Below are 14,352 nucleotides of genomic sequence, written 5' to 3'. Positions count from 1 at the left end.
TGGGCGAGCCTGAGAACAGCTGTGAGATAGGGGGCTAGTCGTGTGCTTTGGTTCCCTAGTCCTCAAATACTCCCTGCAAAGGCCCTGGGCCTGGCTCTCTGCCTTCACCTTGGATGAGACCTCTGAAATCATCATGATGCCCTTTTCTGCCTTGTTTCTTCTGTTTCTGCTGAGACATAATCTCTCATTGGGACTTGGCCCCAGCCTTTCCAGCCCCTCCTCTCCCTTACATACCTCATGGAATGGGGAGCTCATTCCCTCTCAGGTTGTGTAATGAGGGTAAAAATGGCTCCTTTTTGTTATGGCTTCTGTGTGCAGCATGCCTGCTCCATGCCCGGCAGTGACCTCAACTCTGAACTTGCCTCGTCTCATGCAGTGTTCAGAACCCTGTGAGATGGATGCTGATACTATCCTCATTTCATAGGCAAGGAAACTGTAGGCCAGAGAGTGAAAGCCTTACCCAAAGTCACACAGCTCAGAAATGGCGGACCCCAGCTCTGCCCACCTCCAGGTCCTGAGATTCACCTTGCTATATCCATGGGCAGGCAGACCTCTCTGAGGTCAGGCCTTGGCTTTGATGCGGTCACCTCCCTTCACAGCCAATGACTCCACTGGGTGTTCATGGCAATCATCTCACCATCTTGGTCAAAGCTTGGGAGGGAGGCAAGGGAGTGGCCCCGCTGGCATCAGGTTGCCTCCTCCACCTCCCTGGGATAGCTCAGCTGGGACCTCCCTGGCCCGCCCCTGGCTCCTGGCTCCTGCTGTCATTCATGTTCTGCCAAGCATGCCCTTTCCCAGAGCATGTCACAGGTCTCAGGGCCTTAGCCCTGGTTCTCCACCAAAGCCCTTAGTGCCGAGGGTTCAGAGTCCCCTGGTGTGAGGGCCCTGGAGCCTGGCAGACAGCTGAGGCCTAATCCACACAGCTCTCTAGGTCCTTGAAGGAGGCCAGAGGCCCCAGTGAATCTGCTGGAATTTCAGCCTCTTGCCTTTGTCCTTCCTGACCTTCCTTCCATCACTTTTAATAATCAGAAAGAAGGCTGGGTGCAGTGGATCATGCCTGTAATTCCAGCACTTTGGGAGGCCGAGGCGAGCAGATCACCTGGGGTTGGGAGTTCAAGACCAGCCTAACCAACATGGAGAAACCCATCTTTACTAAAAATACAAAATTAGCTGGGCATGGTGGTGCATGCCTGTAATCCCAGCTACTCAGGAGGCTGAGGCAGGAGTATCGCTTGAACCTGGGGGGTGGAGGTTTCAGTGATCCAAGATCAGGCCATTGCACTCCAGCCTGGGCAACAAGAGTGAAATTCCATCTCAAAAAAAAAAAAAAATCAGGAAGAGAACAGCTCCCTTTCGCCAAGCTGAATGTGTGCCCAGCCCCATGCCAAGAGCTTCCTCTGATTACCTCATGTCTCATCTCAGCTCTCCAGTCCTCCTAGCAGGTAGGGGTCATTGTCATTACTTTCCTTTGCCAGGTTAGGAAACGGAGCCCAGGGTGTGATATTTCCCCTGCATTTTCCTCTCGGCGTGGTGAGATAACTGTCTGAACCCAGGCCACTAGACTCAAAAGCTTATGCTCAGAAGCCCAGGTGCTCCCTCTAACGTTCTTGGTCACTAGAACTCAGAGAACGCTGGAATGGACCCAGGATGGGCTCCTCCTCTCAGTGGTTCAGGTTTCGGTTCTTCTATCTCCGTCCTATTTAATTCTGTACTTACGAAGACCTGGGGGTACAGGGAGGGGCTTGGAGCCTATTTGCCCAGCTGCTGAATGGTGAGGTTAGAGAGATGGATACTTGTGGCTCCAGTACCAGGAGTCAACTATTCCCCTCGACAACTGGGGAAACTGAGGCTCACAGAGCCAAGGCGACTTGCCCATGGTTACCTAAAGATATGAATGGGAAATCCAGGTCTGGAACTCAGATCCCTTTGTATCCCATTTCGGTGTTGGCGTGGTTTGTTGCTTTCCCTATAAGGTGAGCCCAGATAGAGAAACTGAGGTGCCTGGGCTCCTGCTTGGGTCTTCCTTGGGGAAAGGATGGGGATTCAACTCCCGTGTACTGTTGAACTTGATACAAACACTCTCACATCCCAGGCTGCATACGTGTTTTGCTTTGGAAATGACATGAAGGCTTTTCACTGTTTTTAAGAGAAAAGCAATGGCTCTGATATTTCCCCTGCACCTCCCTCTCGGGGCCACTTGGTTAAATGTCAGGAAAGGGAGAGTATTTCCTGGTCAGGAACATTCAGAGCTTGCTGGGAGCCGAAGTTTTGTTTTCCATTAAGTAGGTATTTGGGGAGTCTGTTTCCCTCCGCCTCCTCTGCTGTTTCCCGAGAAGGTTGCGCTTGACAGTTGCAGGGAGGAGGGGTTTGAGAATGAGCAGCCGAGATGCCCATGTATCGCGTGCCCGCTCTAGGAGTGGCAGGGTGGCTATTTTTAGCCATCCCGATTCAGTAGAGGCATTTCAGCGTTTGTTCAATATTTAATTATCCATCTGAAATTGGCCCATGTGGCCTTCAGTTTGGAAGCAGCTCTCTGTGCAGTGATTTCCCGATTGCATAAATAAGGAAGCAAAGGGAATCTCAATAGCCCTCCAAATAATAATAAGAGTAGACTCAGTACTCAGTAAAGACAGGCTTGGTTCCTCGGTCTAGACAGACCACCTGTACGTTAGCAGAGAAGCGTCACCGAGGGCGCTCATCACGCCTTTGGAAATGCGGCAGTGCTCGGCGTCTGAATCTCAGATCCACAGCTGCCTGGGTTTTATTTGGGATGGGTTTTCCTGCCTTTGCCAGGTTCCTGTGTTGACTTTGACAGCTGCTGGGTGCCCAAGAGGTGGTTTAGGGATTTTACTTTTGGAAGTCTTGTTAGCTTTTATTTCCCCCCTCTCTTCTCCCTGACAGGCAGGAGAGTACTGTCGGCATCTGGGCTGTGCTATTTCTTTTTCCTTGGCCTTTGGAGGTGATGTGCCGACACATCTGTGAAATGAAAAAGACAGAGCACAGGGAGGGAGATGTGGAGGTCGTGAGGCTCTGCCTCCCTCCCCCGAGACCCTGGCTGAAGAGGGAGAGAGAGGAGAAGAAGAGAGAGTGGGGCCCAAGGGTGCTGAGCCGTCAGAGATGACTCGTTCCTGCTGTCCTGCTTGGCATAGGGATTTGTGGACTTTGGGTTTGGAAATTGGAAACCAATAAATTGGTAATCTGGAATACACTTGGTTTTCTATCCATTTATACCTCAATTCTGGGGACACAGAGTTTGGCCTAGGAGTGGGTACGGAGTCCTGACTAGGTCGTAAATCTTGTGTGACTGCAGGCAAGTCACTGAACATCTCTGGGCTCAGAAGCACATGTAACAGATAGACAGGACACAGCATAGGGTGTCATTATAGGCTGGGAGAATTGTCACTATTAGCTGTTCACCCAAAGCCTGAGGGGTTGCTTGCAAATCAGTTAGGGCTGATCTAGAAAGAAATCGTGATGACAGTGGGGATTGGACCCACCCAGGTGGCTTCTTGGCATCCCTCCCCGAGAGGCTGCCACAGGTCTTACTGGCATTTGTTCAGAGCAGCAGAGCTTTAGCGAGTCACCTAGTGTGTACGAGCTCTGTGCCAGGGGCTGCCACAGCAGATATAGCCAGCTCCCGCCCTCGGTAGCTCAGAGGCCAAGGGGAAGGTATTCTTGGCATCAGGTTAGCAGATGGCATGACTGGAAAGGTAGGCAGGGCCTTGTGGTAAGCAAAGAGGGGAGGACAGTCCTTTGGAGGCCACCAGGAATCAGAGGAAGGATTTTGAAAATAACAGGAATGATGACAGTGACCTCCATGTCTTGAGCACTTACACAGCGCCAGGGGCTCTTCTAAGTCCTCTCCATGCATCCTGCCTTATGTCATCATTCTCCCAGATAGCGTTATCAGCTCCATTTTGTAGATGAGAAAACTGAGGCTCAGACTGGTTAGGTGACTGTTCAGCATCACCCAGCTACTGAGTGGCAGAGTCCAGGATGTTTAATCCTCACTATACTTACCAGAGCTGTGATTTAGGAAAATCTAGCAACCCGCAAGCTAGACTGGTGGGGTGCAGGGAGAAGAAAGTGGGAAGAGGGAGCAGGGAGCCCAGTCTGCTTCCTGGGGAATCTTGAAGGAGGCCGGCAGATGCAGGGTGGGGAAGGCAGAAGGCAGGTGGAGAGGAGCTGGGAAGTTGGGAAGGGCTGACACAGGAGAGGCTGCCGTGCCCATCCGAGGGCCAGTGCTGGACTCCTGCCACGATCTCTGCCTGGCCTACGGGGAAATGAGGACTGTGAGGTCATTTCAGCGAGTTTCCCATTTCCCATAACATCCATTTCACTTCAGTAACCCGTTTTGGTGCATCTCTTTTATCCTGAGATGATGGTCTTTGGATTCGTTAGGCTTATCCTTTTATGCAGCGCATGAATGTCTAGTATGCACCATACTAAATGGTGTTCACTTTTTTTAAACATCAATATTTGGCAAGAAAATAAGTCAATGGTTCTATGTGGCCTACCCTCGTGTTATGGTACTTCATAGTTTATAAACATTGAACTAGTGCCTGGAATTCCCAAAGGATGGTAGCTGACACCCAGGAAGGAGAAGTCCAGGGGTCATCCTTACAGCGAGAGGAGTGGGAGCTGGTCGTGGGATGAGGCCCTTGGAAAGGCGTGAAGAAGTGGGAGGAGGAGGGTCAGTGAGGGCTGGGGTGGGTGGAGCCTGGCAGGCTGTGGACATGGCTGACAGGCCTGCCTTGGGTACTGCTGCTGCTGGGGTCGGGGCACCAGAGTGGGCAAAGGGGCTGTTTAGGGAGCAGCTTCAGGAGAAGGTGAGAAAGGTGCTGGAGGCTGCAAGGGGTGGATTATTTGGGAAGGGGAGGTGTAGGGTGCAGAATAGGACAGCACTGGAGAAGTTTGGAGGAAATAGGGGGTGCACGAGCAGCTTGGATTTCCCATTAACTGTTGATACAGTCAGGGTTCCACCTAGTATCTAGAAACCTGTTCACAGTTGTAGGTTTAGCAGCCAGCAGGGTGGAGTGAGTCTCTCCCCATCAGCAGCAGCCTCTGAACTCTCCGGGGACCCTGAGCTTCAGGGAACCCAGACTGTGGTTCCCATCCCCCACTCGGGCTCTGCTGTTGGCAGACGGAGGGGCCAGTTTTACTAGCACAGGGAGTGCTCCAGCTGGAGAGCATGGAACAGCCTTTCAGGGGGACATTCTGGAAGAGGCTCTGAAGTTATGGAACGTCCCCAGGAGACAGACCACCAGTTTGGGCCAAACCCCTCCATTTGCATTAAATAATAATAATAATAATAATGCTTATGGCCAAGCACCATGGTTTGTGCCTGTAATCCTAGGACTTCAGGAGGCCAAGGCGGGAGGATCACTTGAGGTCAGAAGTTTGAGACCAGCCTGGGCAACATAGTGAGACCCCCATCTCTACAAAAAATTTTAAAATTAGCCAGTTGTGGTGGCACGGGCCTGTGGTCTTAACTACTTAAAAGGCTGAGGTTGGAGGATTGCTTGGGCCCAGGAGGTCCGAGTTATGATGAGCTATGATTGCCCCACTGCACTGTACCCTGAGCAACAGAATGAGACCCTGTTTCGAAGAAAAACCAAACAACCAAAAACCTGACTCCTAAGATTATAAAAAACAGTAAATATCTATTACAAAACAGAAGAAAATAAAAATCACCTTTAATCTAGCACCCACCAATAAGCTCTAGGGCCACTGAGGGGTTATTTCTAGCCCTTCCCCTTCTTTTCTTTAAGTTTTTGGAAATTCTAAAATATTTGAAAGTAGTACAGAAAAGCATAGAAAATAATATTGCAGACACCTACCTCTCGGGTTGAACAAACCTTCACATTGCCATACCTGCTTCTCTTCTCTTTTCTTTCTGTCTTTCTTAGAAATAAAAATGACTCAGGCCCAGAAGGAGTCAGCACAGTGTGGTCTACTGGCCAAACCCAGCCCCTCATCTGTTTCTGTATGACTTGTGAGCCAAGAATGGTTTGTACATTTTTAAAGGGTTGGAACAAAAAGTCAGAAGAAGAACATAGGGAATTATATAAAATTCAAATTTCAGTACCCATAAATAAAGTTTTATTGGAACACCGCCATGTTCATTCATTTATGTATTGTCTATAGCTGCTTTCACGCTACAATGGCAGAGTTGAATAGCTGAGACAGAGACCAAATGGCCTTGTAAGCCTGAAATATTTGCTATCTGGCCTTCCATGGCAGGTTTGCTGACGCCTGAGATACAGCTAAAGCCACCTACTCTCTCTCCGGCCACCTAAAGGTGTGCTTTCTGCTTTTTCATTGAAGCCTATGCATATGCTTCCAAGTGTGTCATATTGCATTGTGTGTTTAAAAATGGATATGGTAAAATTGCACATGGCAGAGAGGAGCAAACACATATCGACACCCTGAGATCTCCTTCGTTTCCTGAATTCCAGCAGCACGGAATAAATGCCAGCTCTCTGCCAGCCCTGGGATGGGCCCTGCAGCTGCAGAGAAAACAATCATGGGAAGAAAACTCCAGAATAAAAAATGGGGAAAGAGACACTGCAGACTCAAATTACTAGAAATCCTCAGAAAGTAAAGAAGAAGAAAGAAACTCAGGGTTGAGAGAAGACTTTGGGCCGTTGAATTCATCCTTAGAGTGTTCAGGAAATCCAGAGATTTTTGGAAGGCTGGGAATTCTTTGGCAGTGAGGTGTGTCTGGAGATGAGGAGTAGGAAGGATGGACTGTCAAAAGCAATTGTTAGCGGGGGCTCAAGTAGAGAAGCAAAAGGAAAAACTTGTCACAAGGTCGACAGATGCTGAAAACCTTGTAGGATTTCTACTAGACTATTAACGCGGCCAATCAGAGGCCAATGAGCGAGCAAACTCTTGCACTGTCCTTGGGGAAAGGCCCTACCCAACATCCTGGGATGTAATTGGGAAGGATGCGTCTCATTAGCTACTCTGCCCCACCTCTCCAGCTCCAAGCTAAGTGCATCCCCTCTGAGGAGCTGTGCCCTGCTCCCGAGTGCTCTATGTTGAAGATCCTCCGGGCAGGGATGGTGGCCTGGATACTGAGCCCTTCACAGTTGTCCCCATGTCCCTCTCCCACCAGACTTTATCCCCCAGCAGCAATGGGCAGCCTCCTCTGACTCTAAACCACCTCCTAAGCTTAAAGACCATTAGAACTGGGATCCCAGTTCCCGTCAGGAGACAGCAGGCTATCACAGTTCCATGGCCTCGGGACACCATCCCGCCTCAAAACCCAACGTCATGAAAACAAAATGTGAAATCAACATCCCTGGTCTCTTTCTGCTTGATAGTTAAGACTGAGATGGACCTTGGGGATGTAGAGGGGGCCAACGTCTGGGAGTGAACTCAGCTTCCTAAGTGACTTGGGATGATTGTCTTCTCACTCATCTCTGCAGTGCCATTCCTTCTCCAAATTGGGGCAACCCTTAGATTCAGAGATATCTGGCTTGAATCCTGTTTTCAGCATTTCCTAGCTGTATGGTCATGGTTTGAACCTCAGTTTCCTCCAATTAAAGATGGAGGTGATGTTTCTTAATTCAGGAGTCAATTTTAGGATAAAAATAAAAATATATGACACAGTCATTATCTCTCATAGATCTGTTTCTCCACATTTCCTGATGATCCATTTTTATTATGTAGAGACTGCTAGTTGTTTTAGAACTATTTGTTGAAAAACATATCTTTTCCAGCATCAATTTACCTCGGCACTGTTTCTGAAAATTGCCCATGTATGTGTGGGTCTATTTCTAGCCTCTATTCTGTTCCATTGATCTGTACGTCTATCCTTATGCTAATACAACACTGTTTTGTAAATTAGCTGTATTTCAAGACTATGAGGTACTTCTTGAGACCAGGTAATATAACTCCGCCAAACTGTTTCATCTTTCTCAAGTTTCTTTGGCTGTCTAGGTCCTTTGCTCTGCCATCTAAATTTAAAATTGATCTTAGTGCCCTCAAAATTTTGATTTTGGATTTTGATTGGGATTATGTTAACACTATGGATCAGTTTGGGGAGAAATGCCAACCAGACCATACTGAGTCTTCCAACCCTTGAATGTGGCGTATCTCTTTATTTAGATCCTTAATGTCCCTCAGTAGCGTTTCTGAGTTATTAGTCTCTTATGGGTTAAATTTGTTAAGTATATTTTGGTGTTCTTGGCTGATCACTCACGTGGCTGAAATTTTACCCTACTTGCAGCTAACAGGTTAAACAGGTAGATTCACGGGTGCCGGCGGAAGACACGAGACACCTGGGTCAGAGACAAAGGACTCTGTGATTCATGGCATAGCAGGCAGCATGAGCTTCAGGTTTACATCAGTTCATCTTCCTCCTAACTTCCTAGGGCTCTTGTAGAATATAAAATCATCTGTGCTAGAACATAAAATGATGATCTATTCTATAACATAAAATGATCTGCTTTGTAGTTTTTCCAAATTATAACCTCATGTCCCTTACAAGATCTGATATATAGTCAGAATCAACTTTTCTGGAGGCTAGAAATTACACAAAGGACTGAAATTCAGTTTTGCTTTAGTATCAAATCATTAAATTAGAACTTTGGAGATAAGTTAAAATTTGACTTCCAAGTTGTCATATACAGAAAGGCAAAGAAAGTTTCAAAATGACATGGAAAAATCAATATGTACACACTTAAAACTGTATGTCTGTTTATATTTGTTAGAAAAAATAAGCCTGTTATTTCATGTAGCCATGTTATTCCAAAATTATATGGAAAAATCAATATGTACACACTTAACACTGTATGCCTGTTTATATTTGTTAGGAAAAATAAGCCTGTTATATCATGTAGCCATGTTATTCTAATTTAATAACGTAGATTTCAGACAAGCATGTGTTGGGCGTGGTGGCTCATGCTTGTAATCCCAGCACTTTGGGAGACCAAGGTTGGTGGGAGGATTGCTTGAGGCCAGGAGTCAGAGACCACCCTGGCCAACATAGTGAGACCTCGTCTCTAATAAAAATAAAGAAAAGAACAAAAGTGCAGAACCTTGCTAAGGTGGAAATTTTGGGGGAAAATGGTTTACAGTTAGTGAATGAAGTGAAAAATAAGATGATTTAATAATACATGTGAATATTTAGGCTTTGATAATCACAGTTCCCTCTGGAGTGCTATAGTTAGAATGTATATACCGCAAGAATTATTATTGTAATTAGTATCTATACTAAGGATAAAATACACAGAGTGAGGAGTGACTCTATGAAAGGATAACGTGTGTACAGATGTGAAAACACCTCAAGCTATATCATGAAACAAGCAACCAAGGTACCACATATTTTTGTGGCTTTCAAGCTTTATTATATGTCTTTTGATAACAAGTGTATTATGGAGAAAGAATAAAGCTCACCTTACATGTGGGAATAAGTGTGGTATTTCTAAAAGGAAGCTCTTCTCTTTCATTTAGGCAGTTGTAGATTTGAAAGAGGAGAGACAGGAGCCTTTGAAAGTCCACAGTCCTGAATCAGCCAATGATCTGAACCTCTATGCTTCTATCTTTAATGTAACTAGAATATATTGAGCCTTGAACCATGGATGTGTTTGTGCCTATGGCTGCTGTAACAAATTACTGCAAACTTGTGCCTTAAAACAACAGAAAGTTATTATCTTACACTTCTGGGGTACAGAAGTCTGCAATGAGTTTCGCTGGGCTAAAGTCAAGGTGTCAGCAGGGCTGCATTCCTTCTTGAGGCTCAGGGGAAGAATCCATTTCCTTGCCTTTGCCAGCTTCTGGAAGTTGCCTGGTTCCTTGTCTCATCGCCCCGTGTCACTCCTACCTCTGCTTCCATCACCACGTCACTTGCTCTGATCTTCCTATCTCCTTCTTGTAAAGACCCTTGTGATTATTTTAGGTCTACCAAGGTAATCCAAAAGAATCTCCCCATCTCAAGACCCTTAATTTAATCACACCTGCAAAGTTCCTTTTGCCATATTAGGTGACATATCACAGGTTCTAGGGATTAGGATGCATGGTTCTTTGGGGGCCATTATTTTGCTTAGCACAGGTGGGTAAGGTTTAGTAACCTCCAAGTACCACCTCTCCTCCCTGTCCCAGAGAGGGATGCCCAAAGGCTGAGCTAGGAGAAGTGTGCACTGGCCTGTTCTCACTCATAAGTGGGAGTTGAACAGTGAGAACACGTGGACACAGGGAGGTGAACATCACACACCGGGGCCTGTCTTGGGGTGGGGGGCTAGGGGAGGGATAGCATTAGGACAAATACCTAATACATTCAAGGCTTAAAACCTAGATGATGGGTTGATGGGTGCAGCAAACCACCACGGCATATGTACGCCCGTGGAACACACTGCAGGTTCTGCACACGTATCCCAGAACTTAAAGTATAATTAAAAAGAAAAAAGGAGAAAGTGTGCAGTGAGAGCCAGGAGAGCTGCCAATTTACCAGTACATTATTTTGGCAAACTCTTTATCTGGCTGCAACCCCCACCCCCAGCCCCAACACACTCTCTCTCTCTCTCTCTCTCTCTCTCTCTCTCTCTCTCTCTCTCCTCTCTTTCAAAGAGATGTACACAGAGGCCTAAGCTGGGCAGCTCTTTGTCTGGAAAGTTCTAACGATCTGAAGATTCCATGACTTGTTGCATGGTGTTTTTTTGTTTGTTTTTGAGACAGAGTCTCGCTCTGTCACCCAGGCGTAGTGCAGTGGTGCCGTCTTGGCTCACTGCAACCTCTGCTTCCTGGGTTCAAGCAATTTTTCTGCCTCAACCTCCTATGTAGCTGGAATTACAGGCGTGCACCACCACGCCTGGCTAATTTTTTTGTCTTTTTAGTAGAGAATAGGTTTTGCCATATTGGCCAGGCTGGTCTCGGACTCCTGACCTCAAGTGATCCATCCAACTCTGCCTCCCAAAGTGCTGGGATCGCAAGCGTGAGCCCCCACGCCTGGCCTGCACGGTGTTTGTTACCTTTGGCTTCCTGCTCAGTTCACCGGGCCCCTCCCTTGGGGAGCACTAGCCAGTTCAGTTTCTTCTTGGGAGCTGTTTCCTCACCCACAGGTGTGTCCCTGATCTTTGGACTTCTCTGATCCACTTTTTCTTTTTTATTTCCTTTCCTTTCCTTTTTCTTTTCTTTTCTTTCTTTCTTTTTGTTTTTTTTTTTTGATGGAGTTTTACTCTTGTTGCCCAGGCTGGAGTGCAGTAGTGGGATCTCGGCTTACTGCAACCTCTGCTTCCCAGGTTCAAATGATTCTCCTGCCTCAGCCTCCTGAGTAGCTGGGTAGCTGGAGTACAGGCATGTGTCCCCATGCCCAGCTAATTTTTCGTGTGTGTGTGTGTTTCAGTAGAGACCGGGTTTCAGGCTAGGCTGGTCTCAAACTCCTGACCTCAGGTGATCTGCCCACCTTGGCCTCCCAAAGTGCTGGGATTACAGGCGTGAGCCACTGTGCCTGGCAAGATCCACTTTTTCTAACTGGCCATTTGTACTGGGTCCGTTTTCATGCTGCTGATAAAGACATACCCAAGATGGGAAGAAAAATAGGTTTAATTGGATTTACAGTTCCACATAGCTGGGGAGGCCTCAGAATCATGGTGGGAGGCGAAAGGCACTTCTTACATGGTGGCGGCAAGAGAAGATGAGAAAGATGCAAAATTGGAAGCCCCTGATAAACCATCAGATCTCATGAGACTTATTCACTACCACGAGAACAGTGTGGGGGAAAACGTCCCCATGATTCAAATGATCTCCCACCAGGTCCCTCCCACAACAAGTGGGAATTATGGGAGTACAATTTAAGATGAGATTTGGGTGGGGACACAGCCAAACCATATCGCCATTTGGGCTGTTGTTGATTTTTTATTTTTATTTTTTTGAGATAAGATCTTGCTCTGTTTGGAAGGCTGAAGTGCAGTGGCCTGAACACGGCTCACTGCAATCTCCAGCTCCTGGGCTTAAGTAATCCTTCTGTCTCAGCCTCCTGAGTGGCTAGGATGACACACATGCATTACTACACCTGGCCAAATTTTTAACTTTTCTTAGAGATGGGGGTCTCACAGGGTTACCCAGGCTGGTCTTGAACTCCTGGCTGCAAGCAGCCCTCCTGCCTCGGCATTCCAAAGTGCTGGGATTACAGGTGTGAGCCACCACGCCCAGGCTGTTGTTGATTTTAATTTGTTTTGTGATTTTTTTTCTCTTCCTTCTATTCTTTTCTCTTCAGATTTATTCAGTGAGTACAATTTGTACTGAGTCATATCACCTATTTATATTTTAATTTTACTATTAGTTTTGGGAAGTCTTAATTACTTTTCATTCAGGAAATGGTACAGTCATCTGTTTCCATTCATAGCCCATCCCCTTCTCCAAAGGGAACATCTGATAGCAAGTTTCTGGTTACTGTGTAATATGATATTTTTCTATGTAAGTGCATGCACATGTAAACAAAGTAAAACATCTTATAAATCACGTAGACGGCAAGTGTATTTCAGCTTAAAGTGTCCATAGTAAGCCTTATCTTTTTTTTTTTTTCTTTTTGGAGACAGAGTCTTGCTTTGTCACCCAGGCTGGAGTTCAGTGGCACAATCTGGGCTCACTGCAACTCCCACTTCCCGGGTTCAAGCAGTTCTTGTGCCTCAACCTCCCAGGTGGCTGGGATTACAAGCATCCATCATTATGCCTGACTCATTTTTGTGTTTTTAGTATAGACGGGGTTTGTCATGTTGGCCAGGCTGATCTCGAACTCCTGGCCTCAAGCAATCTGCCCACCTTGGCCTCCCAAAGTGCTGGGATTACAGGCGTGAGCTGCTGCACCCAGCTAGCCGTGCTTCTAATTTTGAAAGAATTACAGATTTACAAGCAATTGCAAAACCAGTACAGAGAAGTCCCAAGAACCCAGTTTTCTCTGATGGTTGCATCTTACGTAACTGTAGGACGGATCCTCCAGCTGCGGTGCCCTCTAGCCAAAGACCCACCAAGAACACACCTCTAGTTGAATAAGTTGCATTTATTACTCATTGCAGTGAAGGAGGTCACACACCACAGGGCATCTCAGTAAGAGTGTGTTAGGAAGAACCTAGCATAGGATTTGGGTTTTGGTTGGGTGATTTGGGGGAGGTTGAAGGAAGTGGGATTCACACTAGATGAATTGCATTCACTGTCAGAAGACAGAGGCAAGTCTATAATTGTATAGCTTGAGTCTTAACCTCCAGGAAGAGGAGACTAGCTTTGGGGGCTAAAGCTGTGATTGGTAAAGCAGCAACAGTCACAGATTTCAGCCGAGACAGGGTGATGGTTGGTATTTTGTGGGTGGCACAGTGACCTTGTCTTTATGGGTTGCTTAGACAAAAATTATAAAATGACCTTGTTTTGTCTCATTTTATCGTAGCCTCGGAGTCACCTTGTCTGAGGGTGTATCTTATGAGATTATGTCTAAAAGGAGAATAACGTGCCATAGCTGTGTATGCCAAGCCAGCTTCCAGATATCAGGGGCTTTTTTTCTGGATCTTTCGTGTACATTGGCACCATGCGTGCTTTTAGTTCTCTGCCATTTCATCATGTTTGTAGATTTGAGTAACCACCACTGCAATCAGCATCCAGGACTATTCCATCACCACAAAAACTTCGCTTATGCTGCGCCTTTAAAATCACACTCATCTGCCTGCCCTGCCCCGCCCCCACCATCTCTAACCCCTGGCAACCACTAATCCGTTTTCCATCTCTATTGCTTTATCCCTTTGAGAATGCCGTGTACATGGAATCATACACTATGTGACCTTTTGATACTGTTTTTCCTCGCTCAGCATAATGCCCATGAGACCCGTCCAAGTTGTCGTGTGTATCAATAGAGTGTTTCTTTTTTAGGGCTAAGTAGTATTCCATAGTGTGTGTATTCGTTTTCTCTAACTGCTGTAATGAGTTAAAACTTAGCAGCTTAAACAACACAGGTTTTTAATCTTAACATCTCTGCAAGTCAGAACTCTGGCATGGGTTTTGCCAAACCAAAATCAAGGTGTCAATAGGCTGCATTCTTTTCAGAAGGCCCTAGGGAAAAACCATTTCATTGCTAATTCCTTGCTAGGGAATTCAATTCCACGTGGTTGTATGACTGAGGTTTCTGTTTTGTTGCTGGCTATCAGCTGAGGGCTGTTCCCAGTTTCTAGATAGAGCCACCCACATTCCTTGGCTCGTGACCACCACTGTCTATGTCAAAGCTGGCAACAGCAGAGGGAGTTCCTCTCATGCTTAGAGTTTCTCCTGCCTCTTTTCTCATCGCATTTCTCTGACTCACCTTCTTGCTTCCTTCTTCCACATTTAAGGATGCATATTGTTGGGCTGGGCACAGAGGCTCAC

General features: G+C 46.6%; 1 protein-coding gene across 1 annotated transcript in view; it reads left to right on the top strand.

Annotated features, from left to right (window-relative positions):
* The window catches only part of DAB2IP (DAB2 interacting protein), a 214,115-nt gene that overhangs the window by 86,045 nt on the left and 113,718 nt on the right, over positions 1 to 14,352 (top strand). The gene's annotated exons all lie outside the window — the stretch shown is intronic.

The sequence above is a fragment of the Aotus nancymaae genome, unplaced genomic scaffold (assembly GCF_030222135.1).
Source record: "Aotus nancymaae isolate 86718 unplaced genomic scaffold, 86718_ANA_hifiasm-v0.15.2.pri h1tg000003l, whole genome shotgun sequence".
Lineage (NCBI taxonomy): Eukaryota > Metazoa > Chordata > Mammalia > Primates > Aotidae > Aotus > Aotus nancymaae.
This window is presented reverse-complemented; position numbering and strand designations above follow the sequence as displayed.